A 26,656-nucleotide genomic window follows, 5' to 3' on the forward strand; every position below is an offset into this window, starting at 1 on the left:
TGAAGGATTGTAGGTTCGTATGAGTTGGAAGAAATAATACAGAGAGATCTCCATCCAGTGTACCTTCTGCCCGGTTTTCCCCATGGCAAATCGTGAAAAACGATAGCCCAGTATCACAACTAGGGTATTGACATGGATACAGTCAAGATACGGAATGTTTCTACCACAAGAAGGATCCCTCCTGTCACCCTTTTATAGCCACACTTACTTCCTTCTTGCCCCCACCCACTCCTCAACCCCTGCCAACCACTATTCTGTTCACCATTTCTGTAGTTTTGTTTGTTCAAAAATGTTAGGTAAATGGAACTAAACAGTATGTAACCTTTGGGAATTGGCTTTTTTTACGCAGTAGGGCACTCTGGAGACTCATCCACCTTGTTGCATGTATCAGAGCTTGTTCCTTTTTGTTGCTGGGTAGTGTTCCATGGTATAGATATTCCATAGTTTGTCTAACCAATCACCTGTTGAAGAGAAAATGGGTTATTTCCAGTTTGGAGCTTTTGTGAATAAAGCTGCTGTAAACATTCATCTACAGGTTTTTGTGTGAGTGTAAGTCTTCATTTCTCTGGGAAAAATGCCCAGGAGTGCAGGATTATAGGGTATTGGCATATTTGATTTTTAAGAAACTGCCAAATCATTTTTCAGTGTCTGTACCATTTACATTCCTACCAGCAATATATGAGTGATCATATAATTCTCCATGTAGTCTATGTGTATGCTTTTCATTCCTCATACTGCCACCTTTTCCTTCCTTCCTTCCTCCCTCCCTTCCTTCCTTCCTTCCTTCCTTCCTTCCTTCCTTCCTTCCTTCCTTCCTTCCTTCCTTCCTCTCTCCCCACCTTCTTTTCTTCCTTTTCCCCTCTCCCCACCTTCCTTCCTTCCTTTCCTTCCTTCCTTCCTTCCTTCCTTCCTTCCTTCCTTCCTTCCTTCCTCCCTCCCTCCCTCCCCACCTTCTTTCCTTCCTTTCCCCCTCTCCCCACCTTCCTTCCTTCCTTTCCTCCTTCCTTCCTTCCTTCCTTCCTTCCTTCCTTCCTTCCTTCCCTCCCTCCCACCATCCTTTCCTCTGTCCTTCATTCCCTTCTTCTCTCCCCTTTCCTTCCCTCCTTCCTTTATTCTTTCTTTCTTTCTTTCTTTCTTTCTTTCTTTCTTTCTTTCTTTCTTTCTTTCTTTCTTTCTTTCTGTTGTGCTGGCTAGAACTTCCAGCAGTATGTATACTTTATAAAATGAATCGGGAAGTACTCCTTCCTGTTTTTTCTGGAAGATGTTGTGTACAACTGGTGTTAATTTTTTTTAATGTTTGGTAAAAGTATTTAATGAAACCATTCAGGCCTGGAGGGTATTTTTTTTCTTTTTAGTTTTTCAGTGATAAATTCAATTTCCTTAATAGTTATGAGGCTACCGAACTTATCTTTTGTATTGAGTGAGTTGTGGTACTTAGTATTTTTCAAGTAATTGGTCCATTTCATCCAAGTTGTCAGATGTATGTGTGTCGCTTATAGTTTTCCCTTATTGTTTTTTGATTATTTTCAAGATCTGTAATGTTACGCCTGTTTTATTCCTAATACTGATAACTTGGATCTCCTCTTTTCTGTCTCTATTTTCCATTTTGCCAGTGTTGCTAAAATTTTGTCAATTTTATTGATCTTTAAAAAAAAGAACTAGTTCTTTGTTTCATTTATTTCCTCTATAATTTTTCTGTTTTCAATTTCACTAATTTATGCAACTGTCTTTGTTATGTACTTCCTTATGCTTGTTTTGGATTTATTTTGCTTTTTTTTTCCCCTTAAGTTCTTGAGGTGGGAGCTTAGATTATTGATTTGAGCCTTTTCCTCTTCTCTAACTTATGCATCAGTACTATAAATTTCCATTTCACACTGTGTTAGCTGTGCCCCACAAGTTTTGAGAAGTTGGATTTCCATTTGCATTCAGTTCAATGTGTTTTATTTTGTTTTGTTTTTTCAAATTTCCCTTGAGAGTCCTTTCTTCTTTGACCCTCAGATTATCTAGACATATGTGGTTTAGTTTCCCAGTATTTGGAGATTTTTCTCTTATCTGTCTTTAATTTCTACTTTGCTTCCATTGTGGTAAGAGCACATATTCCATATGATTTCTCTTTTCATTTTTTGGAAGGTTGGTTTATAACCCAGGATATATTTTGTGTATGTTCTTTGGGCTCTTGAAAGGAATATGTATTCTGCTGCTGTTGGGTTGAGTGTTCTCTAAATGTCAGCTGCATCATGTTGGTTGGTGGATATTTTCAGAGGGTGCAGGGTTTTATACTGACAGTTCTCTTCTGCTCTAGAACTCCAATGACATGAATGTTACCTCTTTTGTTATAATCTCACAAGTCCCTGAGCTCTTTGTTTTTTTTTTCAGTCTATTTTCCCTCTGTTGTTTAGAACAGAGATTATTTTACTTCCTCCTATCCAACGTGGATGCCTTTTATTTCTTTTTCTTGTCTAATTGCTCTAGCTAAGACTTCCAATGCATGAGATGTTGAGAAATAAAAGAATATAGGGGTACCTGGGTGGCTCAGAAGGTCAGAAGGGGCATCTGACTCTTGGTTTTGGCTCAGGTCATGATCTCACAGTTTGTGGGATCAATCCCTGTGTCAGGCTCCATGCTGACATTGCAGAGGCTGCTTGGGATTCTCTCTCCCATTCTCTCAGCCCCTCCCCCACTTGTGCGTGCACTCTCTCAAAATAAATAAATAAACTTAAAAAAGAAAGAAAGAAAAGAATATTCACATGAGGGAACGAATCAAGGTGGAACCTCATAGAGGCTGGTAGAGCCCTGAAGACAATTTGTACTTCAATGGCATTTGCCAAGCCTGATAAATAGAAGTATTTTTTTTTCTCTTGCCTTGTGGTGAATGAGTGACAAAAGATAAGCCTAAGGAAACTCACAAAGCTAGGCTCTCAGATGTCTACACCCTCAATGCAATGGTGAGCTAGAGGTTAACATGGCCCCCATTGCCTCTAAGAAGATACAAGGAAACTACACAGCTCACTTGCTGGTGGTATAAGGTAGAGGGGAGATCTCCGTTGAGAATTTATAACCACACACTACCTTCTTATGAGTTGTATCCTTATGTGGACCATTTTCTACATGGAATGATATTCAGTAACAGCTTTAACTCAAAAGGCCTTAGGAATTAATACTGATCTGTACTCTAGGTGTTCTCAAATGAGTCAATGCAAGGACTGGGAAGAATCCAACAAATACGGACAAAATCTTCTTTAGATATTATTTTCTTTTCTTCATCTCTCTCATTGTCTTCCCTTCATTCCCTACCTAGGTATCTCAGTGCCATCCTGTTTTAACCCTTTCATGGTTTCCTTCACCATTGGGCCATCTCATCGTGCTTCTTAATCAGCAGTGACCACCATACATAGGCTGTGCTGAGCTGATCCAGGAGACCTAGAGAGTCCAATGCCTCCTTGCTCCTGATTGCTCCTCTTTCTCCTTCCATATATATAAAGGGAAGATCTCAGAGCTCCCAGGGAAGTGAAATTCTTCTTTATGGTTCTTAAATTTTTATTACTTTGTCATATAGCAAAATATAAGCCACTATGTCAGTGAAATAACCCACACAAACCAATAGACAGACAGATGGAACCACATTAACTGTAGACAGAATTATATTGCCTCCAATGCTGAAGACCATTCGTGCACAGCCCTGAGCAGTCCATCAAGGGAACATAGGAACCATGAAGGACAGGGACATTTTTACCAGGGTTCTTGCGTGGGAGGAAGAAACAACGTATCATTGTGAAATGCTTTGCTGCATAAAGTATCCCATGAAATGCAAATGAAAAATGTCCTAGCCATTGCCACTTGGTGATAATTCCAGAGTACCAGGAAATGTCATGTCCAGGAATACCTGCAATTACAAGGGTTAGTAATTATCCCTGCAATAGTCACCAGATGTTTCATCCTCAGAATTACAAAAGTTCTTATTGCTGTAATTAATTAGCTTCACAATGACATAGATGCCCTCCCTCATGTGCTTCCTTTTTCTGGGGTCACTGGTACACTAAGATGACCTAACACAAAAATGTCATTTTGTCATAAAAACATCACACAGAATGTGACCTCAATAAATAGCAGATTCAAGTTCAGCCACATGCATGGGGCGCCTACTCATAAACAAACCTCACAACAGCCATATGAATTGGCTGTATTTGATACATTTTACAAATCAATAAATTAATGTTCCAACAAGCTAGTAAATTGCCCCAAATTAGATATCCATCGATGTCGTACTCAAGATCTTAAACCCTGTTTCTCTAAGTACTGTGCTCTTTGCACTAACCAACTTGGGAATTAAGGCTGGAGCAATTAAATAGCTCCCCTCCCCCAACAAATGGGGACATTTTTTAGTGTCAGTAGAACTACACCATTGTGGCTGAGGTTTTAGACCTGGTTGGAGGCAGTTAGCTTTTCTCTGTCTTAATGTCCTAAAGTCTCAATCCTGCCAGCGTTTAGCCAAATTGGTCACAATAGCAAGTGAGTTAGAATTCGTGGATGACTAACAAAAGTGATTTCTCACCTGTATGTGATATTTCTGCATTTAAAACTTCCCTATATATTTATTATCCACACTTCACCTCCAAAATAGGATAGGATGGGTTTACCTTCCTCACTCTACAGATAAGGAAACTGAGGCTCTGAGAAAGAGTGTGCTATGACTGTCCAGGACCACAGCACCAGTAAATGAAGGAGGCTGGAACTGGAACCCAGGGTCTCTGACTCCATGCTCAGTGCTCTTCTTGTAGCCCCAAATGCTCAAATACTGTCCTAAAGCCCACTGTTTCTCAAGGGACAGTGACAGCATATGGCGGGAGGTCGGGGCTGGGGGTAGTGGCGGTGGTGGGAAGGCATGCATTCATATCTTCCCAGCTGAGTCCATGCTGTCCTTGGTCACCCTGGCACTCACCTAGCTTCTCAGACTCTCCTTTCCCTAAATAAAGTAAATGCCAAAGAGTAATGCCAAATGCCTGATCTTCCAGGTCCATTTCCCCAGGCACTTATCCATGTAAGATCGCCTATGTAAAGGCTGGAGCCTCACCCATGCAGCGTATGTGGACATTTGGCCGGTTGTCTCCAATGCCTGGCACATACCTGTAACTCAGTAAACGGCAACTCTAGCCAAGACAGTTCTAGCTATGACTCTGCACCTAACCAGCCAAGTAATCCAAGTAAGTCATTCACCTTCTCTGGGCCTCTGAGTCTTCATCTATGATCTTTTGAGACCATTAGTTGGTCTTTAAAGCCCTCAATCAACTCCTAGATCTCGTTATTTTGTGCATTGTCTTTCTACAAACTAGCGTGAATTAAACCAGAAACCCACCATCAGGCCCTGCCACATGTTTCCAAGCCAGTCTTGGAGGAATAACGTACTGGTATTTCATACCAGCCTGTGCTCTTGGCTGTGATAACAAGCAGGGCTCTGAGATGACTAACACTTGGTCACCACTGAGCAGATTCCAAGTAGCAGGTCAGATTTGGGAAGCTGGCTGAATAAATATTAGCCTTTATCTCAACTCAAACAACCCCAACTGCCAAGCCAAAGAGTTCTGGAGGAGGAATTCTATTCCCCCTTCCGCTTTAGAGCACAAGAAATCATAATGCAGTTTTGTCACACCGCCCAGCAGATAACTGTCTTTTCCAGATATTAAATAAAAGTGGGCACCACCCTATGTGTTTAAAGATACTGCATACCTAAGCTCACTCTCCCTTCGAGTAAAGAGGAGCAGGGTTGGATCAGCAAGAGGCACAGCCAAGAAACTGGAGGTGGGTTTTGCCTCTAGCCAACCTGAGAACTCTCATCATGAAAAGGCCAGTCTGGAGAATCTAAAGAATGATGAAAAGATATTGCAAAAAGTCACACGAGGAAAAAGGAGTTTCCAATGTCATACTCATGGCAGAATTCCTTTCCAAATTTCAAAAGTTACGTCCCCACAAAGCATGAGAGTTGGAGAGTTGAGGTAATCATCTGGGTAACTGAAGTCAAAATGTCTCCCCCCAAATTACTCAACTGAGAAAAGAGAACTTCCCTTTTGAACTGCCTCGACAACCATCTTAACCTTCATATCTCATATTTATACAGTTCTTTACAATGTTCAAAGTACAGCCCAGAAGGACTCTTGTTCAGAGGGCAGAACATGATGACAGAGATGAATCCTAACACCATACTGGCATCATGGGTTCCAGAAAGTCTGCAGCCTAATAGGAGCTTGTGTCTAGGTTTTATTGAGCGAGAAAGAGAGTGAGAGAGACGTGTGTCTGTGTATGTACATATATGTGACACAAACTTACTTCAGGCCCAGCGTGTCTAATAATCCTTTTGGATGGCAGTCAGCTTTGGGCCATAAATCACCAGGGCCATCATCTCTTTAGGGAGATACTTGCAACAAGCCTTGGGTTGGAAAGAATATAAATTTTCTGGAAGCCTGAAAAAGATGAACAAGCATTTCTTTTCTGGTTGTTCACGCAGGGTACATAGCTCTCTCTCCTGAAAGAAAACAGGACCGTCAACCTCACATGCTTCACTCTAGGTTTCTGGAAAATATAACATGTCAGGGCCCAGGAGATATGCCTCTCCCTGTAGGGTTGATGACAAGCAACCATCCTAGAGTGGACATTGTCAGGCACAGAGGAACAGTTGGATCCAAGCGGGAAGCCATGCATCTCTGGCCAGGACATAGTGAGGCTGAGAGAGGCATGTCCTCAAAACAGGCACTGGACTAGGGGACTCCAGAGAGCTCTGCTGCTGCTTGCTCTGAGACTTCAGGCCAGTTACTTCTGTCTGTGTTCACAAGTCCTCATATGAAATACACATTTTTTTTTTTAAATGGGGGAGGCACCTGGGTGGCCCAGTTGGTTGAGCGTCCCACTTTGGCTCTGGTCATGATCTCGTGGTTCGTGAGTTCAAGACCCGCATGGGGCACTCTGCTGATAGCAGAGAGCCTGCTTCAGATCCTCTGTCTCCCTCTCTCTGCCCCTCCCCTGCTTGCATTCTCTCAAAAATACATAAACTTAAAAAAAATTTTTTTTTAATGTTTATGTATTTTTGAGAGAGAGATAGAGAGAGAGAAATGGAGCACAAGCAAGGGAGGGAGGGCAGAGAGGGAGACACAGAATCTGAAACAGGCTCCAGGCTCAGAACTGTCAGCACAGAGCCCGATGCAGGGCTTGAACTCACGGACTGCGAGATCATGACTTGAGCTAAAGTCAGATGCCTAATTGACTGAGCCACCCAGGTGCCCCAATAAACTTTTTTTTTTTTTTTAAGTCTTCATAGGTACGATGACAAGGTGGATTGAGCTCAGCAAGCTAGGCCATCTATAATCAATAAATCAATCAATTCAATCCGTTGCACAGTGAACATTCCCAAGTATCGGGCCCCAGACTGAACTAGAGTTACGCGTGGGCATTACACTCAGCGTGTGTCCCCCATGCGCTCCCGTTTAGTGCCTGACACAGACCAAATAATGACCTGCAGGTGGAAAAAAATGCCAACAGTGTACAGAAAAGGGAGGAGATGGAGGGGAAGGAGTGATTAAACTGTAGTGTGACAGGAGGAGGTCTGGGGAAGTTTTCCGGGGAAGAAAGATATCAACTAGGACCAGGCAGAATGGCCAGCGTGAATAAATCCTGCCGGGAGAAATGTGTTGAATGCGTGAAATGCCCTGCTGTGGCTGGAGAATCGGAGGAGGGCCCCCCACCCCCATGGCTTCGTCTCCTCTCAGGTCCCTGTCCTGTGTATATTCACAGTGACCTTTCCTGCCGCTCAGCTGTGGTGAGAGCCAGGAGGAGGAGCCCGTGGAGCTTCCTGCTCCGAGCCTGGGGAAGGGCACATGGGGCAAACAGCAGCGAGCACAGAGCTAAGCTCCTCACAGCACCACTGCTGTGAAGAAGGACTGGGGGCAGGGGAAATGTTTTCTGTTTTTATTTTCTCTTTTTATTAAATTTTATTAAATTTATTTATTTTACTAAATTTTATTTAATTTCATCCTACATATACTCACGCATATGCATAAATGTACTTGACTCCATAAGTGTGTCTTTTCTCTTTTCCCTCTTAGCCTGGCTCCCCATCTCCCCCTCCTCTGCCTCCGTCGCTTCTGCCATCCCCCACAGACACACTAAGTTCACGGCCGTGTGAGGCAGGGTCCTTGCAGGGAACAGATGGCACCCTCATGCTGAGTATTCAGGGGGGTTTTAATAAAGGGACCCAGTGTTAGCTGGGTTGAGAAAAACTAGCAAAAGATGGTGAAGAGAGAGCAGATAGGCCTCTCAGCTTCAAGAGTCTAAGATAAGGATTAGAAAACAAAGAGAATGGTTATATGGAGGCCCCCGCCAGGGAAGATGGTCTTCAGAAAAGTGATGGCACCTGTATGCAGCCACGACCACTGGCAGGAATGGAACCAGGACACGATACCCTGACCTCACTTCCTCGCCGCTTCCCACCCTCTGTTGGTACCTCCCATTTGCCAAACCATCCAGAAGCCCAGGGGTACAGTGGACCACAGACACAGCCCATACAGGTCAGGCTGTGGGGCGCACCTCTGGTCAAGGAAGGATGCGGAAGGGATTTGGAGGTAAACAGAAAATACCCAGCACAGCCTGATGTGTGCTCTTCCAAAGATTTTTCTGCAGACATATAATTCTCTAGATATCTATATATTCATATACATCATACATGAGATTTTTTATCATTGCTTTACAAAAGAAGGCATCATACTGCACATGCTTTGCTGATCTTGCTTTTCTCATTCAACAATAGCTCACAGACAAATCTGTCATCTCATAGGGCTGCATTCATTCTTTTTATTCTCTTTAAATAGCTGCAAAATATTCCATGAGATGGATGCGTGATCAGTTACTCAGTAATTCTCTTATTTTCCAGGGTTTTTTGTCAGTATAAGCCATGCTCCAAAAAACATCTGTGTATCCATGCCATTATGTATTAGTGGTTTATTTATGCTGTGAATTCCCAGGATAACGATGGCTTGGTTTAAGGACATATCTGAGAATCCCTGTACCTTTCTCTGAGTTCCATTGTAAATCTAAAACTGCTCTAAAATAAACTCAATCTTTTTTTTAAAAGGGTATATTTGAGTCTGTATAAGCATGTGTATTTGTAATAGAAGTTGTCAGAAGGCAATTACACCATAATTGTTTTCCAAGTGCTCAAGAGGAACAGGCAACGGGGGGGGGGGGGGGGGGCGGGGGGGGGGACGGCGGGAAATGAGCTCTGTGTCTCCATTCATGTCATCTGCCCCTGTAAGCCATCCCTGACCTCCCTGCTCTATCCGGTGTCCTTTGTCTATCCCTCTTCATCCACACCCCCACCCTTTCCCAAAGACCATGAACTTCCAGAATTATATGTTGTGTTTGAGCCACTTCCAAACCTCTGCCACCTAGCATGGAGCCTGCAATATATTAGAGCTTCCATGTTCATTAAATGAATGAATGAACTAAACAAAGGTGACAAGAACCTTCCACTGGCCTCTCTGTTTTCACAGGGTGGGGAAAACAACATGGATTCAGGGCCGAGGGTCTATATAAGTACAGACTCTGCTGTCGAATGGAGCATCCTCTATGGTCCACTTCTTGGGCTCCAAGCTTGACAGATAAGGTGCATATGGCGAGGAGCAGACCTCAGGCAGGGAAGAAATTGAAGTTATCATGGAGCACAGATTAGATCATTCCCAGAAACCTGGTGTTTGTCTCACTCGCAAGAAGGGAAAATACAAACAAGACTCCAGCTCACTAAAAAGCTTTGGGAAGACTTCTCAGTTACAAAGCATATTTCTGGTTAACAATAGGAGGGCATTCTTTCTGGGTCTTCCCTCTGGGGTTCTTGACTCCCTCCCTTTCCTCAGGTTATTGCCTATAGAGCTGTTATTTGTGTCCACCAGCTGATGTGATTGTCTCCAGAAGTCCTTCTCAGAGTTGATTTTTTCAGAAGAGATAAAAGGAAGTGATGTAGAAACAATGGTGCTTCTGCTCTTTGCCAACAGGAAACGTTTTGAATATTCTTGTATGTTTTCTTTTCTTCTAATTGCATTTTAATATATGTCTTTCTGGTGTCTCTGTGAAGCCTAGCTATGTGGTATTCTTCTGGAAAATGCATTTGTCCTTACCTGAAACTCTCAGCATAGTTTTCAATGGGTCTGAATTGAGGGTTTGTGTCAGTGTTTCTGAGTTGAGCCCATGTGTGGGCTAAATGAAAACAGACCTTTTCGAAAGGGACTGGCTTTTGGTGAACTGACTCACAGGCTACAGCCGACTCCACTGGCACTTTGCACCCCTCAGGTCCCCAGAGAGATGATGTTTGGGAGAGACAGCGGAGGACAAGAGACTGAACATGCTCCCAACAGTAACAAGTGACATTAGAGAACACCAGTTGGGAGAGGGGGTTCTCATGGAGCCAGGGTGTCTAGTGGGGGTGATGGGTGTGCTTGGGGGTAGGGTGTGCTGGTTGAGAGGGATGGTTTACTAGAAGTGGCTAGAGGTAAGAAAGTCAGAATCAGGTCATCCAGGGGAACCAAAGACACAGCCAGGGAAGGAAGACCCAGCTCTAGCCCAGGGTTTCTCAACCTTAGCACATTTCACACTTCTGCCTGTAACCTCATCTTAGAAGTGATACCCCTTCAGGTTTGCCGTATTCCATTTGTTAGAAGCAACTCACTACATCTGGGGGAGGGGTTTACACAGGTATGAATACCAGGAGTGGGGGGGGGGGATCTGGGGGAGCCATTTCAAAAGCTGCCTACCCCAAGGGGTTATCAGAACACCTTGATTTTCACAACCATTCCCACCAGGAAAATTTTACTCCCATGTCAAGGTGTGGCCTGTGTGGGCAACCAGAGCAGACCGGCTGTTCAAAGAAGACTTACGAAGTCTGGTTCCTCCAATGTTATCTGCCCCAGTTTCCAGGTTTAGCTGCATGCCTTCACTCTCTCAGGCTTATCCCCCTTCATAGCATTTATGTTAATGCTCTGTCTCTCATACTCAGCAGTATCTCAGGGCCTGGGACAGAGCTAGTGCTGAGTCTGTTGTCAATGAATCTAAACTTACACTTGCCATCTATTGTTCTAGCAAGGGGACAGGCATACCACTTTTCCCATTAGACTCAACTTTCTTTGATGAGAAAACTTCCCACTGGGTTGGAGTGGTATTAAACACCAGCTGGGTGGGGCTTACGTAGGGGAAGGCCCTGAGCCCAGGGTTGGGCACAGTTGGCTTGGCCTTTCCTGAATGGGACAAAGAGAACATAAATACTGAGCAGGAGTGCCTCCATTATTGAGATGGCTTCTATTCTCAAAGGAGTAAACACTGAATGTCTAAATGGTTTTGTTTGGTTTTGCTTTGCTTTGCTTTTTTTGGGAGGAAGTTCTATCCTTGGAGTTGTCAAGTAGTGCTGGAAAAGCACCTCTTTGAAGAATTACTCACCTCTTTGTGGTAGATACTTGGATTGACATCTCAACCTCCATGTCACCCTTCTTATACCTGAAGAGGTTGGAAAGCCAATTAGATGCACTCATATGACTTGAAAGAAAGAAGTGAAGTAGAGGTCCTTTCCTTGGCTTCTGGTTGTCACTACTGCTTAGGATAGTTGAGACTTTCTTGCAGTGGGTCACAGTGTTCCTTCTCCAGGGTTCTGAGGACCGGCAAATAGGGGTGATTGAGCAGTTTCTTGATAGGACTTGCTGATTCCTGGACTTCTATGGGCAGCCGTCCTCCTGTCTTCTGTTATGGCCGTGCCTCCCCCTCAACGTGCACTTAGCAGCAATGGCTCCCTCTGAAGCAGTAGCTTCCCCCTTGGGTCAGTGCTGTATTGCTTGGAAGTCATCCAAAAAGCTCAGCCTAGAACCTGCTCCTTCAGCCTTCACAACTATTTTGTAAGCACTCAGTTGTTCATATTAAATCCTATCCTGCTTCAAATAACTAGAGTGATTTCTGATTCCTGTACTTAAACTAACTGATACCTATTTTTGTCATCCGAAGTCCACCATGGTAAAGGCTTCCTTGTGGAACTCTAAGCTATGAATATGCCCTGGTCTCCTACATACACAAAACGGGAAGCATCCAGGAAATACGGGGCTTCTGGTGACTGCTCCACCCGGAGCTAACTTTCTGCCCTGGGACCTGCCCTCCCGACTTGTGAAATGATTCTCTTATATTCCATAGCTGTGAACTCTTGTACTAGACTATCCATATCTCAAAGGCAGCGCAGAAACCGTGATGCACTCCAAACTTCTGGAGCCTTCTTCCATGGAGGGTCTCCGCCCCACGTCCCAGGGGGCGCACTGGCTACTTACTCCCTCTGCCCACGCGCAGGACGGCGTGCGGCGCCACCTTCGGGCACGGGAGGGAATGTCTAACCCCGTTTAGACAAAACCAGCAAAATCAATCAGGGAGAGCGACTGAATCTCCACATTTTTCCCTGAAAACAAAGCTGTGTCGCAAGTTTCTTGGAACACTTAAAAATACTAAGAATGGACATGACAATTTAATTGTCTTAGGGAGTCTTTGAGTCTTAGAGAAACGGCCAGCCAGACCGGAGTCTCAGCCCAGACACTACTACTTAGAAGAGACGCAACCTCGCGCATGGCGCTCGGCCTCTTTGGGCCTCAGTTCCTCATCTATAAAATGGAGCACCCACTTTGCAGAGTTAGTGCAAGGATCAAATAAAATCATCCGATTCCTAATAAACGTTGAATGGTAGTTCCTTTCTCTCCAGTGCATCCTATTAGAATGGAGCTGATCCCGAAACCTGGTTCTGATAACATGCGAGAGGTGGAAGGACCCCATGTGGTGACGGGCAGGGAGATGGCAGGCAACAAATGTTTGCTGAGCTAATGGATTAATTGGTGAAGAATGTAATTTAATAATTTTACAACCCCCATGAAACTCAAAAACTTGGGGCAACGTGCCAAAGTCACATAACTAATTGGTGACAGGAGGAGGAATCAACATATAAAGCTCGCTTCCCAATCTGCCCGGATTCATTTTTTATAAAGCCGTATACAGTTCTCAAAATGATTTGTAGGCAAAACAGCACTGATTTATGGAAAGCAAATCGTAAATTATTCTCAAATACTCATTTCTCAGCATCTGAGACTCATTTTACATGAAGCAGGAATTCAGATTTCCTATTGAAAATCACTTCAGGGACCAAGGATTACAGAGCCTGTTTCCCCAAAGCAAATGTCCCCCCACCTCTCCTCATCAGACTGGAAACAAGATGCGGAGGGCGAGCAGAGCAGAGGAAAGCCCTGTGTGCTGGAATGTGCTGGGGAGGGAGGGAGGCCTCTGCACTGTGTGCTCTAACAATCGTTCAGAAACTTTCTCCTTTCGGGAAGTGAGAGGAGGGAACTTGAGGTCTGAACCAGGACATCCTTAGCGATACAAAAATATTATGAGCCGGCAACCTGAACTCTTGTGATTCACAGCAGCAAGTCCCATTCAGTGAATGAAGTCACCGAGAGAGGCAGAAGGGACGTCCGCAGATGAGAAGAAACAAACACCCCGAAAGCGGGAATCACGCGGTTCAGAGAATGAGCAACTCTAGAGAAAATTGTCATTGATTGTAAGTGAAAACAGTCCAGAAGTTTAGGAATAATGGGATCACTGGACTGGCTTTTTCTCAACCGTAGTCCACATCTTTCTTCTCCCTGCAACTCCCAGGGCAGATTCTTCTTGTGGAGGAATTAGGCCGGGTGAAGAGAACAGGATTCTTGCCCATAATTTTTTCAACATATCTAGTTGATTTATCTGTTGATACCACTGTGTTATGGCAGTTAAAACACTGCAACATTAGAACAAGCTGGAACAGACTTCGGGCATTCATAAAAGCCATATGAAAACCACATGTAGGAGACGTGGGAGAACCGGTCCAGATAAGAAAGGGGATGCAAACATTTGCAGTCCTTTGCTTAAAGCTGAAGTAAGCGGAGTACTTGGCCGCGGAATTGTAAACACCGTAATGGAATTCAGGCATCATCACCTTGTAGAATCCTGGAGATGGAGGTGGCTGTGCTTTGGGACAGGTGGATAGTCAAAGCTGGTGAGATAAACACCTTTTCTTGCTCCTACTAGGAGGACCCTACTGCCCAACAGGAAGTTTCTAACACTCCTCTTTTCCAATCCCACCCACTTTGAATCTGTGCCCCTCTAAATCTTTTTAGGGAGAAATTGGAGCCTTTTAGTCATTCCCTGGCTAGAAAACCAGATATTTCATTTTCTTAGGAGGTAGCCTGGATATTCAGTGTCAGATTGGAGGTAAACTTCTGTTGGTTCCTAGGTCTGTGACCTAGGAATCTAGGTCTACACCTCTCTTCAGAGTCCTAACCTGCAAAATGACTGTGATACTCACTCCCATACTTTAAGGAGAGAATGAGGAAATGTTTCCACAACTTGACAAGGAGGCTGGGACTCACAGTGCAGAGTTCCTGAAACTTGGGTAATATATAAACTTTTGTACATGGGGGGGAAAACCGTCTGTATAGAACCCTAAGAAAATTACCTCAGGGGGCACATGGGTGGCTCTGTAGTTTGAGCGTCTGACTCTTGATTTCAGCTAAGGTCATGATCCCAGGGTAGTAGGATTGAGCCCCACACTGGGCTCTGTGCTGAGCAAGGCGCCTGCTTAGAATTCTGTCTCTCTCTTTCTCTCTCTAAAATTAAAAAGAAAGAAAGAAAGAAAGAAAGAAAGAAAGAAAGAAAGAAAGAAAGAAAGAAAGAAAAGAAAAGAGGAAAGAAAGGAAGGAAGGAAGGAAGGAAGGAAGGAAGGAAGGAAAGAAAGAAAGAAAGAAAGAAAGAAAGAAAGAAAGAAAGAAAAGAAAGAGAAAGAAAGAAAGAAAGAAAAGAAAGGAGGAAAGAAAGAAAGAAAAGAAAGGAAGAAAGAAAGAAGAGAAGAAAGAAAGAAAGAAAGAAAGAAAGAAAGAAAGAAAGAAAGAAAGAAAGAAACAGACCTTGGACATGGGACACAGTCTCAACTTTGAGATCTACAAACTGAGCAATGAATGACTTATTTTATATATTAAAAAGAGATGCTTCCATCTCAAATGATTACTAAAATTGTTTACAGTAGTTTTTAATGTAAATAGGTGAAATGAGATTATTTTAAAGGTCTTATCAAAGCAAAAAATGCAAAATGTTTAAAACTGTGTAACCCTGGGCTCCCCAAGGATGAACCACAAATCAGTCCTCGTTTGAGAAACACTGGCAGGGCAGTTAGGAAGTCAGAAGTCATATTTTAATCCTAGCTCTGCCATTTACTAGCTGTGTGATTTGGGGCAGGGAACGTAATCTCTCTAAAGCCTCAATTTCCTCATTTTAGATTACTGGGCCCAAAAGTACTGATTAAAGGTGAGAAAACCTCCTGGAATCCTACTCTACAAACGGAATCGTAAGGGAAAGAAATTCTAGCCGAGGGGTCATAAAGCAGAGGGTCAGGGCCAGCTGTGCAAGCTCGAGCACACCCCTTACCCTCTCTGAGCCTCAGTCCTCTCTTGGAGGCCAGAGGGCCATAATCTCTACATAAGCTCTACCTTGCAGAGCTGTTGGGAGGGTGAATGCATTTGCATGAAGGAGTCTGCCCTGCAAACAGGGAAGCACCACACAGAACAGAACTTCTGGAAACAGGACGCTTCGACGTTGCTCAAGGCTTAGAAACCACCATCCATATCTGGAAAATCGAATCCATCTTGAGGTTAGAGCTCTGGTTTATGATCCTTTGCTTCTCGTGCCAGCAATGAGCTCAGCCGAAAGTGCCATTAACTACCCGCTGCTGGGGTGGGTTCCCTGTCAAGATCCTTTTTATCAGTCAGCTGGCTGTGAAAAGCCAGATAGTGCTTAAACACAGCCATTACCCAGAGAGCACAGCAGCTCTGCTTCCCAAGGCTCTGTCACAGCTCAGCCCTCTCAAGACCAGGGTAAAACGCTGATAAGGTCCTGAGGGATTCTATCCCCCCTCCCCAGCTGCTCTGCAAATGACTGTACCCAGAGGGAATAAATGAGAGGCGAGGGGCATCCCTGAGTGCTGTACCGACTCCTTCTCCATCCTTCCTCCCTTCCTTCTTCCTCCTCCGCCCCTACCAGTGAGTTACGTATGATGATGAATTAGGCTCCACAGAGGAAAGCCCAGAGCAGTCTCTTTCCAACCTTCTAGAAATGATGTGAAGATAGTCAGCTCATAGTTCAGCCCATGTTAATTCAGGTATCTCCGTGTGCTGGGAGCTTTCATACACCGTGACTTCATCTTCACAACCAACCTGAAATGTTAGAATTATTATTCCCATTGCAAGGCCCCAGGGGCAGGGTGGGAACAGAGGAGAAACCAATACTCTCTGCAGAAGCTTTTCCAAACGTCACGCCGCTGGGTCTAGAGCATCTGTTCTGGCTTTTGTCACTCTGTGACTCCTCAGAGAGGGCGCCTGATGGGAGGAGAATGGCAGCAGTCTGCACTACCCCAAACAACACTGTGCTCTGGGGCTCCCCATCACCTGCCCATGTGTATCGTGCTTGTGGGTTTCACTGAGAGAATCCATGTGTATTCTCTATACGTCATGAGGCACTGAATACCTGGGAAGATTGTAATTAAAGTCATAGAAAACACCGTGAGCTTTCACTCAGACTCTAAGTCCTCTTCGGGATGAGGCGTCCAGTGGAGAGCTGCTGACAATGCCCAGCGTGTGATCTCGATACTGGAGTTCAGGCTGATCATATCCACTTGCTCTAATATGGAACAAGTTGAGGTCAGGAATCTGGTGGTCCACCATGATCCGCAAACTATCACATAGAGTTCACGTGTCTGTCTTCTTGCTCTGTGCCTTCTGGCTATGGAATTTGGGGCACTAGCATTTTGGGGCACTAGCATTTTGACTGATGTTCAGCTAAAATTTAGCTGATAGTGGCTACCTTACCTTACAGGACTGTTGTAAAGACTAAGTAAAAGAAAGTGTGTGAACACATTGGCACGGTGCCCAGAATGTTGGGGACGTTCAGTGGGTTTTTATTCCTTCATGTGTGATCTTGAAAACCTGGTTAGGTTTGCGCACATCGTGCCACTGCTGTTCGCAAAGGAGGATCCCATGGGGGCACAGAACAAGAAGGGCTTTGCTTCCCACATGTAGATCTGTGGGGAAACCTTATCAGAGATGCTGTAGAAGAAATGTCCCTAAAGCATTTAGAGAACAGTCACCAGTAGGTTTTCTGCGTCTGACCCCCAAAGCAGAAGAAACCCCAAAACACTGCCATTTGTAGCCAACTGCTTGTTTGGATAGCAGGTGTTGCTGAGATTAATAACCAAGTTTCACTGGAATGGTTAAGCAATGGCACTTTCCAAAGGAAATTTTCTAATTGCCAGGAACGGCTCCCTTGATCCAGAACTGAGTCTCACCACCTAATCCACCTGGCCAGTAGTAGCTGTCTGCCAGTTGTTGTCTGTCATATGTATGGAACAGACGTCCCACCAGATGAACTTACTGACCTAAATAAGTGATACCATTAAGTCCAGGGAAGAGATTCTTCTGAGAACCCATACTTGCTTCTTTGCTCATCCTCTTGTAAATTTCCAATGGCAGGCAGAATTTTACCCAGGTAAAGGACACAGTTTTACTTTCAGATCCTTGGACTTAAAGTTTTGATTGTGATTCCAAGTTCCACATGTTCTTTTGGTATTCTATATTTGGGGGGTTTTTTTTGTTTTTTTTTAAATTTTTTTTAACGTTTATTTATTTTTGAGACAGAGAGAGACAGAGCATGAACGGGGAAGGGTCAGAGAGAGGGAGACACAGAATCTGAAACAGGCTGCAGGCTCTGAGCTGTCAGCACAGAGCCCGACACGGGGCTCGAACTCATGGACCGCGAGATCATGACCTGAGCTGAAGTCGGCCGCTTAACTGACTGAGCCACCCAGGCGCACCCCATTGGTATTCTATATTTGGTTCATTCAAATGTTTGAGCACAAAATTAGCGAGTGAAAACAAACGGGTTAGAGGATCTTAAGAGAAGGATAAAGTCCTGTAGGAAAACAGATGAAAAAAACAAAACACAGGAGATGAGGAATGATAAGACAGCATTTAAGATGGAACCTTGAAAAACAGGTAGAATTTGGAAGTATAGAAATGGAAAGGAAGTATATTCTAGGGCCAGTGGAACAACATAAACAAAGACATAGGCGCAGAATACTTACAGGGTTTTAAAGAGTAAGGAGTTTGGTGTATATGGACTATGCAGTACACCTTACATACAAACAACCTTCTTGCTGCACCCTTGTTCACAGAAGGCAGCCCCTTTATGCTGGAGATTGCGTGGAGAACAAGAGTCCTGCAGAGACTTCTGGTGCTCACCCTTATTTAGCGTTCTTTATCTTCAAGACACAGGGAGGATTTTACTTCCCCACCACCCCTGTAGTTTGTAGTCAGGCAGGGCCATCTGACTAATTCTGGCCAATGCATTTTGTGTAGAAGTGGTAAGTGTCACTTCCTGGCCAAAGCAATTGCCAATGCAATAATGTCTAGCACCCCTTCCCCTGCCATATCAACTGAAAAGGTATTTTCCAAATAGTATGTCTATAGAACAATGGAGGCTGCTTACATATGGATCACTGGACTGTTACATAGTCAGTGACTTAGAAAGCCTCCTAGTTCTTAAAAACATTTTTTTAAATGTTTACTTATTGAGAGAGAGAGAGAGAGAGAGAGAGATTGGGGGAGGGGCAGAGAGAGAAGGAGACATAGAATCTGATGCAGGTTCCAGGCTCTGAGCCGTCAGCACAGAGCCTGACACAGGGCTCGAACTCACAAACTGTGAGATCATGACATGAGCCGAAGTCGGATGCTTAATGGACTGAGCCACCCAGACACCCCTGAAAATCTCCTAGTTCTTAAGTGAACTTTTAATAAGCAAGAAATAACCCCCTGTTAAGCCACTAAGAACTTTAGGAATATTTGTTATGATTAGCATAACCTAGTTTATTCTGACTAATATAAAGTGTTTCTAAAAAGATGCTATGAATCTTATGAACACCACCCTGGCCCTAATATGTTCACTTGCTTCTCTGAGGATACTGGTCCTAAGCATCCTTATGGCCAGAGAAAGAGATTCCATTTGTTCCAGAATTTTGGCACACATAGATGCCTTCCTAGTTCTAGAAAGGATTTGTTCAAGGTAGTAGCACTACCAAGGGCTTTGTGGCTTTATTTTGAAGCAATGATGAGGGAAGATATTGTTGATAATCCCTAAAGCTATACTGAGATTTGGATAACTTGAAGAATGACCTCACAGTATATTTGCATAGTAATAATTATGACCATTTAGTAAATTACTGAGATTCCAGTGTGTTAGTGGATACCTTATGGTGTTGGCCAACTTCACCCTTACACTAATCCTGTAACATTTAGACTATTATCCCCAATTTTCAGACAAGAAAGTAGACTCAGAAAAGGGACATGACTTGCCCAAGTTCACCTAAGTTGGTTAGAGGAGAGCTAAGATCCAAATCCAGATATGTTGAACTCTGAACCCAAGCTCTTTCCATGGGGCTATCTTGTCTATTAAAACCCATAGGAAGGGTAGATGAAAATAGGATCTTACCCAGAATTGTTCATCTTTAACAGGGGAAAAAGTGAAATTTCGTAGAGACAGATAGTACCTACTAAGTATTCATTTCCCACCCTTCCCTGTAATTAGTCTGGGGTCACGTGACTAGTTTTGGTCAATGAATTTTGAGCAGAAGTGACACATGTTATTTGTAGACTGAGATAATCAAAAGCAATGGGTTCTTCTATCTTTCTCTGCCCCTGTTTACCTAGGAAGCCACATAATCCAGCTGGTGTGGCAACAAGATGGACCTTCATGAGATTTTACGTACATGACATATAAGCCTTACTATGTAAAGCCAGGGGCATCTGCCTTTTTGAGATCTGTTTTGGACCATAGGTAAATATAATTGAATCAACCCTAATGGTTCATAACACATTTTGATCATTGGTCCTTGCATGGCCCACTTTTATTTTGTTTTCTATTTAATTAGTTATTTTAAATAATGTATGCATTCCTGAAACCAGCTCTCAGAACTTTAAGTCCTTGATAATAACCTTCCTCCGACTGCAGGGTCCTTCTACCAACTTCTTCCTCTGTCTTCCCTCACACATAGTAGCATCACCCTAAATCCTGTATTCTTCATTCTTTTACTTTCCTTAACATACAGTTTTATTGTATCTATGTATATTCCTGAAAACTGTGTGTATGTGTGTGTGTGTGTGTGTACACAGTTTCTGTTCTCCCATTTGCAAGACATAGTTATTATGAAAATTAAATCAGACCATGTAAGTTGGGTGCTCAGAACAGGCACTGAAGTGAAGTGGGCACTCATTTAAATGCTAGTTTTCTTTTTCTTTCTCTTTCCTCAGTAGTCAGTTTTCTCAGAGACATTTTGGTAAAGGAACAGTGTCACAGTATGATTTGAAGTATCTAAGAAACATTATATAACTTATCAAAACAATATCACTAAGAAAATTGCAGAATCCATATCAGAAGGGGAAAAAAAACCCTTTGCATCTGAGAAAGATTTTCACTTTCTAGATGTTTGTTTTAGCAAAAGCAAAAATATAACTTCCTGCCTACTTAGAGAGCAGAAGCTCACAGGATAACTAATTCCGCATCTCCTTCTGGATGGCCAGGGGAGCCGATCAGTGACAGCAAGGAGACAAGACCTTGGGGGAAAGTGGACCTTGTCAGATTACCCCTCATGATACTCCAAGAAGAGAAATCAGCTGCAAATTGAAAAGAGACACATTTTTAAATGTGGGTGAGGAAATGCTGCAAGAGAAGATAGCTCAGAAGGGTGGGAAGGTTCCCTGAGATATACTCCAGATAATAATAAATAATAAGTTATTCCAAGGAGGAATATAAATGTTGGGAGCAGCTGAGGAAGCCAACTACTTGCCCAGTGGATTGTCCAATTATCCTATTCTTTAAAAGAAAGATATAAGACAATTGTCAAATATGAGACACTAGATTAGATCGGTGGCCCCACACAAAGAATACTTAAGACTAGGATTTCAAGCCCAGGATCCCCACCACCATCAATGGGATGACCCGGATGAGTTTCAGTGACTTTGATGAGGGGAAAATCAGGTCAGTGATAGAGGGCTTTCAGTCCGGGAGCAGATCAGGCTAGGGCTGGCCACTGTCTAATATGGAAGCCATCTCCACATTCACCGGGGCATCTTCTTAGTCATTGCCTATAGTGAGACAAATAATTTTGATATCTTTTATTATTGTCACTGTTGAGATCAACATGATAGGGTATCTATGTATCATAATTATTCCAGCTTGTTTAATTCCTCTCTGCATGCAAAGAAATGACAACCCAGCCTTGTGAAGAATTTTTCACAGCATCGTTACCATAGGAGCCATTTGCACATACCTGCCATTGCTACCAAATGCCCATTCCCCCTTCAGAGACATCCACAATCATCCAGCTGGATAATGGTAGAGCCTGAAGGGGCTCGAAGTCTAATGTACTCAGAGCGCTTCAATCCCCAAGAGATAAATCCGGGGATCAGAGTTATCAGCCAATGAGGGCCAGAGCAAGGATCAGATGCCATGTTGTCTTCGTCTATCTGGGCTGCAGTGACAAACTACCACAGACTAGGTGGCTTATCAACAACACAAATTTACTGCTCACGGTTTTGGAGGCCGGAGGTCTGACATCAGAGTGCCTGCCTGGTTGGGTAAGCACCCTCCTCCGGGCTTCAGATTTCTCATTGTATACTCGCGTGGCAGAAGGGGCGAGGGAGCTCTCTGGGGTCTCTTTCATAAGGGCGCTGATCCCATTCATGGGGGCTCCACTCTCATGACTTCAGCACCTCCCAGAGGCCCATCTCCAAATACCATCGGACTGGAGGTTAAGACTTCAAAATAGGGACTGGGGGTCGAGGGGGGACACAAACATTCAAACCTTAGCACAGGCCTAACGCTCCTGTCAATCTTCCATATCCTGGTCCTAATGTTAGAAGAACACAAGGATTTGCGTGAAGATTCCTCCTTCTCACACTCAAAATCAGATAAGAATGAGGAGAAAACAGAAGTCCTAGAGCCAACCGGCCACCAAAGTCAGCATCCTCAGTGGGACTGTCCAAGGCCTGTTTTTTCAGTCCAACTCGACAAATTTCTCTTGGGGGCCCTGTGTGTGCAAGCCATTGCACTAGATATGGCTGCTGCCTGTGAAGATCTTAAAATCTGGTAAAACTAGAAATACACAAATGCTTAAGAAAATGTCTCGCATCTCCTCACTTTACATTCATACCAGGTTCTGTTTTGAGTCTGAGTTTTCGAGTGTTTTGATTCTGTGGGCTGGCAGGAATCTAGGAAAACATTTTTCCATTTTGCATTAGTTTTTGACATCAGAGTACAAGTTATTGCAGAGATATCTCGAGAGCAGAAAGGGCATTCTGGTTCCTGGCAATTATTAGCTATATAGCCTTGGGTCAGTTGCTTCGTTTCCAGGGTTGCCAAATTTAGCAAATAAGACTACATAGGGTCCAGTGAAATTTGAATTTCAGATAAGCAATGAATAATTTCAGATAAGCAATGAATAATTTCAGATAAGCAATGAATATAGGTATGTCTCAAATATTTCCTGAAACGTACTTATGTTAAAACTTATTCATTGATGGGGCACCTGAGTGGCTCAGTCAGTTAAGCATCGGACTCTTGGTTTCAGCTCAGGTCATGATCTCATAGTTCATGTGTTTGAGCCCCACATCAGGCCCTGTGCTCATGGCTTGGGATTCTCTCTCTCCCTCTCTTTCTGCCCCTCTCACACACACTCTCTCTCTCTCAAAATAAATAAATAAACTTAAAAAAATTAAAAATAAATAAATAAAATTTATTCATTGTTTATCTGACAAACGAATTCAATGGGTATCTTGTATTTTATCCGGCAACTCTGTTCATTGTTTTGAGACTGTTTCTTCGTCTGTAAAATGAGGATTAAAAAAAACCCACCTTGACTGTATAATGAGGATTAAGATAGATAGGGTATGAGAAACCTTGGCATACAGTAGGTCCTCAATAAATGATAGCCCTCCTCCACCTTCCTACATCCTTGTGACAGACACTGAATAGTAAACGGGACTCGGACAAATGTATACCACCCTGGCTTTCTGGAACCTAGATTAGCCAGATTTTGAAAAGAAAACAGAGAGCCTTGGGTCCAGCAAGATCACGCATGTAGGATTCCTTAATAGAATCTGTGTGTTTAGAAATGAACGTCAGAGGACCTGGGTGGCTCAGTGGGTTAAGTGTCTGACCTCGGTTCGGGTCATGATCTCATGGTCCATGAGTTCAAGCCTCACATAGGTCTAGCTGTTGTCAGCACAGAGCTCTCTTCGGATCCTCTTTCTCCCTCCCTTTCTGCCCCTCCCCAACTCTCTCTCTCTTTCTCAAAAGCAAATTAAAAATTTTTAATATATATTTTTAAAAAAGGAAATGAATGTCGAGGGTTATGCTAACAGTCGCTATGTGCTTGCCCATATGTGAGCCTGGAGAAGAGACTTCTGTGTTAAAAGAAAAAGAACTTAAACAACAGGTGATCAACATGCTGTTGGCTCTTAAAATTGACTCTCTGGCAAGTTAATGACATAAAAAGATCAGAAATGCAGGTGGGCTTGGTAAGCGGGTCAAAAATGAGAAACGAAAAACTGTAGGTTCTGGAAATTCTATAGAGATGAGCAATGGGCCCAGGGATTGAGATCTGTTCCCAAAGGAAAACATCTGGGTTGTTCCCTGTTCCGACTGTCCCCAAAAAACTCTGCTCAGCAAAGCCCACAAAAACCTTGTGGCTTTTGCCCATCTGGGGAGGTGGAGGGGATATGGTGGAAGAACCAGAGCTTCAGAGGAGAGGAGAGCTGCTGACCTCCTGCCCCTGAGACACTTTGCTTCTGCGTGCTCATTCCGCGAAGTCAGGATGTGCACAAGTTGGCACTGGAGCTTACCCTGAGTCACCAGGGAAAATAAGGCTGCCCTCCCATGTTCCGGGAGCACCCCACCACTTCAGGCTGGGGCAGAGGAGAATTCCATTTTGTCAGGTCCGTGGCGTCACCGTAAGGGTCATGTTGTTGTTAACCATGGGCATCAATTTGTCACTCTCAGGTATCCACGGCTACATGTGACTGGAAGCCAGAAGGCTGGCTTTAATACTGTTCTGAGTAACATTCAACGCAGGCTCTGCCTGAAAGACATCAGGCTTGGAATCTGTAATGATAAACCAAGTTAGAGAAACGAGGCGTGTGGAGGAGGAAGGGGAATAGCATTTGCATCCATTCTGGAACAAGCTTAAAGTTGTAAGAATCATGATTTAAGGCGGCAGTTCCCCAAATGTGTCCTGGAGACCCCCAAGGTGCCTGAGAAACTTTCAGAGAGTGCCTAAGATCAAAATTATTTTCAGAATAATTCTGGGGTGTTATCTACCTTTTAAAACCCTCTCACAGGTGTGCAGTGATTTCTAGAGGTTACATGACATATCCACAGTTATCTAAAAAGGCTATTAAAATATTCCCCCTTTTCCCACTAAATATCTACATGAAGCCAGATTTTCTTTACACACTTTAACCAAAACAATAGATGGCAACAGACTGCACGAAGAAGCAGATGTGAGAACACCACTGTCTTCTATTAAGCTAGGTATTGTAGGGATTTGCCAAAAATGTAAAACAAAGCCATTCTTCCCACTAAACATTTTTGGGACTCCACAGTTATTTTTCATAAAGATATTTGCTTATGTTAATATACAGTAGGCTTATTTTTGTTAAGTGAATTAATATCTTTGTACATTTCTTGGTTTTCATTTTTTAATATTTATTTATTTTTAGGAGAATGCAAGCGGGGGAGGCGCAGAGAGAAGGGTACAGAGGATCCGAAGCAGGCTGTGCACTGACAGGCTGACAGCAGTGAGCCTGATGTGGGAATCGAACCCACCAACTGCAAGATCATGACGTGAGCCGAAGTTGGACGCTCCGACTGAGCCACCCAGGTACCCCGGTTTTAATTTTTAATAGTTACACTATTGGTAGCAATATATCTGCATTAAGCAAAGCCACTTGGGTCCTTCCATAGTTTTTAAAAGTGCAAAGGTGTTTGGAGACTAAAATGCTGGCATGGGGGAAACAAAATAGGTGAAGAATTGTGAAAGTACATGTAACTTATAAAAAAATTAGATTAGTGCATTTGGAGTTAGAGACCACATTTGTTGGATTTGTTGTTAGGGTACTCAAGGGATGTAAATAAGACCCAGAAGTAAAAGCCCAACAAGTGAATTTCAACCCAAGAAGAACTTTTCAGTGCCCTGAGCAATGCTGAAACAAAAGGGATAGCCTTGACAAGGAGTGAGCTCCCCATCCGTGGAAGGATATAGACAGAGCCTGGCAAATCACCTGGCAAGGATGTTGCAGACAGCAAGTCAAGTGGCCGAGGAAGGTGGGGTGAGGGGGGGAGGGGAATGTGATATCTAAAAGCCTTTAAAGATGCCTTACAACCTGAGCATCAGGCTTTAGGAAAGACCTAAAATGATTCTCATAACGGTCAAAAGACTTTTGGCCCATCGCTAACCGTGGAGTTGCTCCCTAGTCGATACAGGGCACCAAAAGGGAATGATTCTCCCAAATTGCCGTGTAATAACCCCTCACATTTGCACTGGGCTTTGTAGTTGAAACCCAGGGAACCCAGGGTGATGTTCCTGCAAGCGTAGAGGAGTCTTTTACCCCTAGTCCCACCCCCTCCCCTGCAAATTCCTTTCTAGGGAAACACTGGACTCTTGAGAAGCCTGAATTGTTCAAGTCTCCTGGGCTCGCTAATGAGTTGTTCTAAGCTGTGTGTGAGTTTCACGTGCAGGAAACTCAGGAGCCGAGCGATCACAGCCTAGGCATACGGCCGTGAGGTGCCGCCCATCTCTGCTCAGCCTGCCCTCCGCTCAGATGTTACCACCTCTTTTGAGTGGCACTTCCACCCGCCTGCAGCCATCCTTCCGTGGGCAGGGATCCCATCAGATTTTACAAGCCAGACAGGGTCAGGCCTGGTAAAAACGTGAATGGGAATGCCCAGAACAACAAAGGCAGCAGGCGGTTTCCCTCACGAGACCGTGAGCCAAGCCACGTGCTGGCAGTCGCGGGGCACCCAGGGGAAAGCAATGAGGAGGACAGTAGCCGACCCGGGAAGGCGACTAACTGGGAGCAGACCCACAGGATCAGCCCTGGGCTTTAAAGACAATTTTTGAAGAGAGACTTTAGTGTTTGATGGTTTTTAAATAGCTACATGACCAAGATGCAGGCTTGTGAGTTGTGGCAATTTCTAGAGCAGGGATGGGCACATTTTTTTTTTCTGTAAGGGGCCAAATAGTAAATATTTTAGGCTTTGTGGGGCTAATGGTCTCATAGACAACTCATAGATGAATGAGGCGGCCGTGTCCCAACAGCATTTTATGTCTGGACACTGAAATGTGGATCTCATGTAATTTTCACATGTCATGGAATGCTCTTCTTTTGATTTTTAAAACCCTTAAAAATCCATGAACCATTCTGAGCTTCATGGTCTGTAGAAAACAGATGGGCTGGGTTTGGCCTGTGGGCTG

The 26,656-nt window shown here is 43.8% G+C and overlaps 1 long non-coding RNA gene across 1 annotated transcript in view; it reads left to right on the forward strand.

The window, feature by feature from the left end:
* Nucleotides 1-26,656, forward strand: part of LOC131491529 (uncharacterized) — a 568,938-nt gene that overhangs the window by 497,530 nt on the left and 44,752 nt on the right. The window contains exon 8 of the long non-coding RNA XR_009251502.1: nt 24,903-25,063. This is a non-coding gene — a long non-coding RNA (uncharacterized LOC131491529). The remainder of the gene's footprint in view (nt 1-24,902; nt 25,064-26,656) is intronic.

This window comes from Neofelis nebulosa, chromosome 12 (assembly GCF_028018385.1).
Source record: "Neofelis nebulosa isolate mNeoNeb1 chromosome 12, mNeoNeb1.pri, whole genome shotgun sequence".
In the NCBI taxonomy this organism is placed as follows: Eukaryota; Metazoa; Chordata; class Mammalia; order Carnivora; family Felidae; genus Neofelis; species Neofelis nebulosa.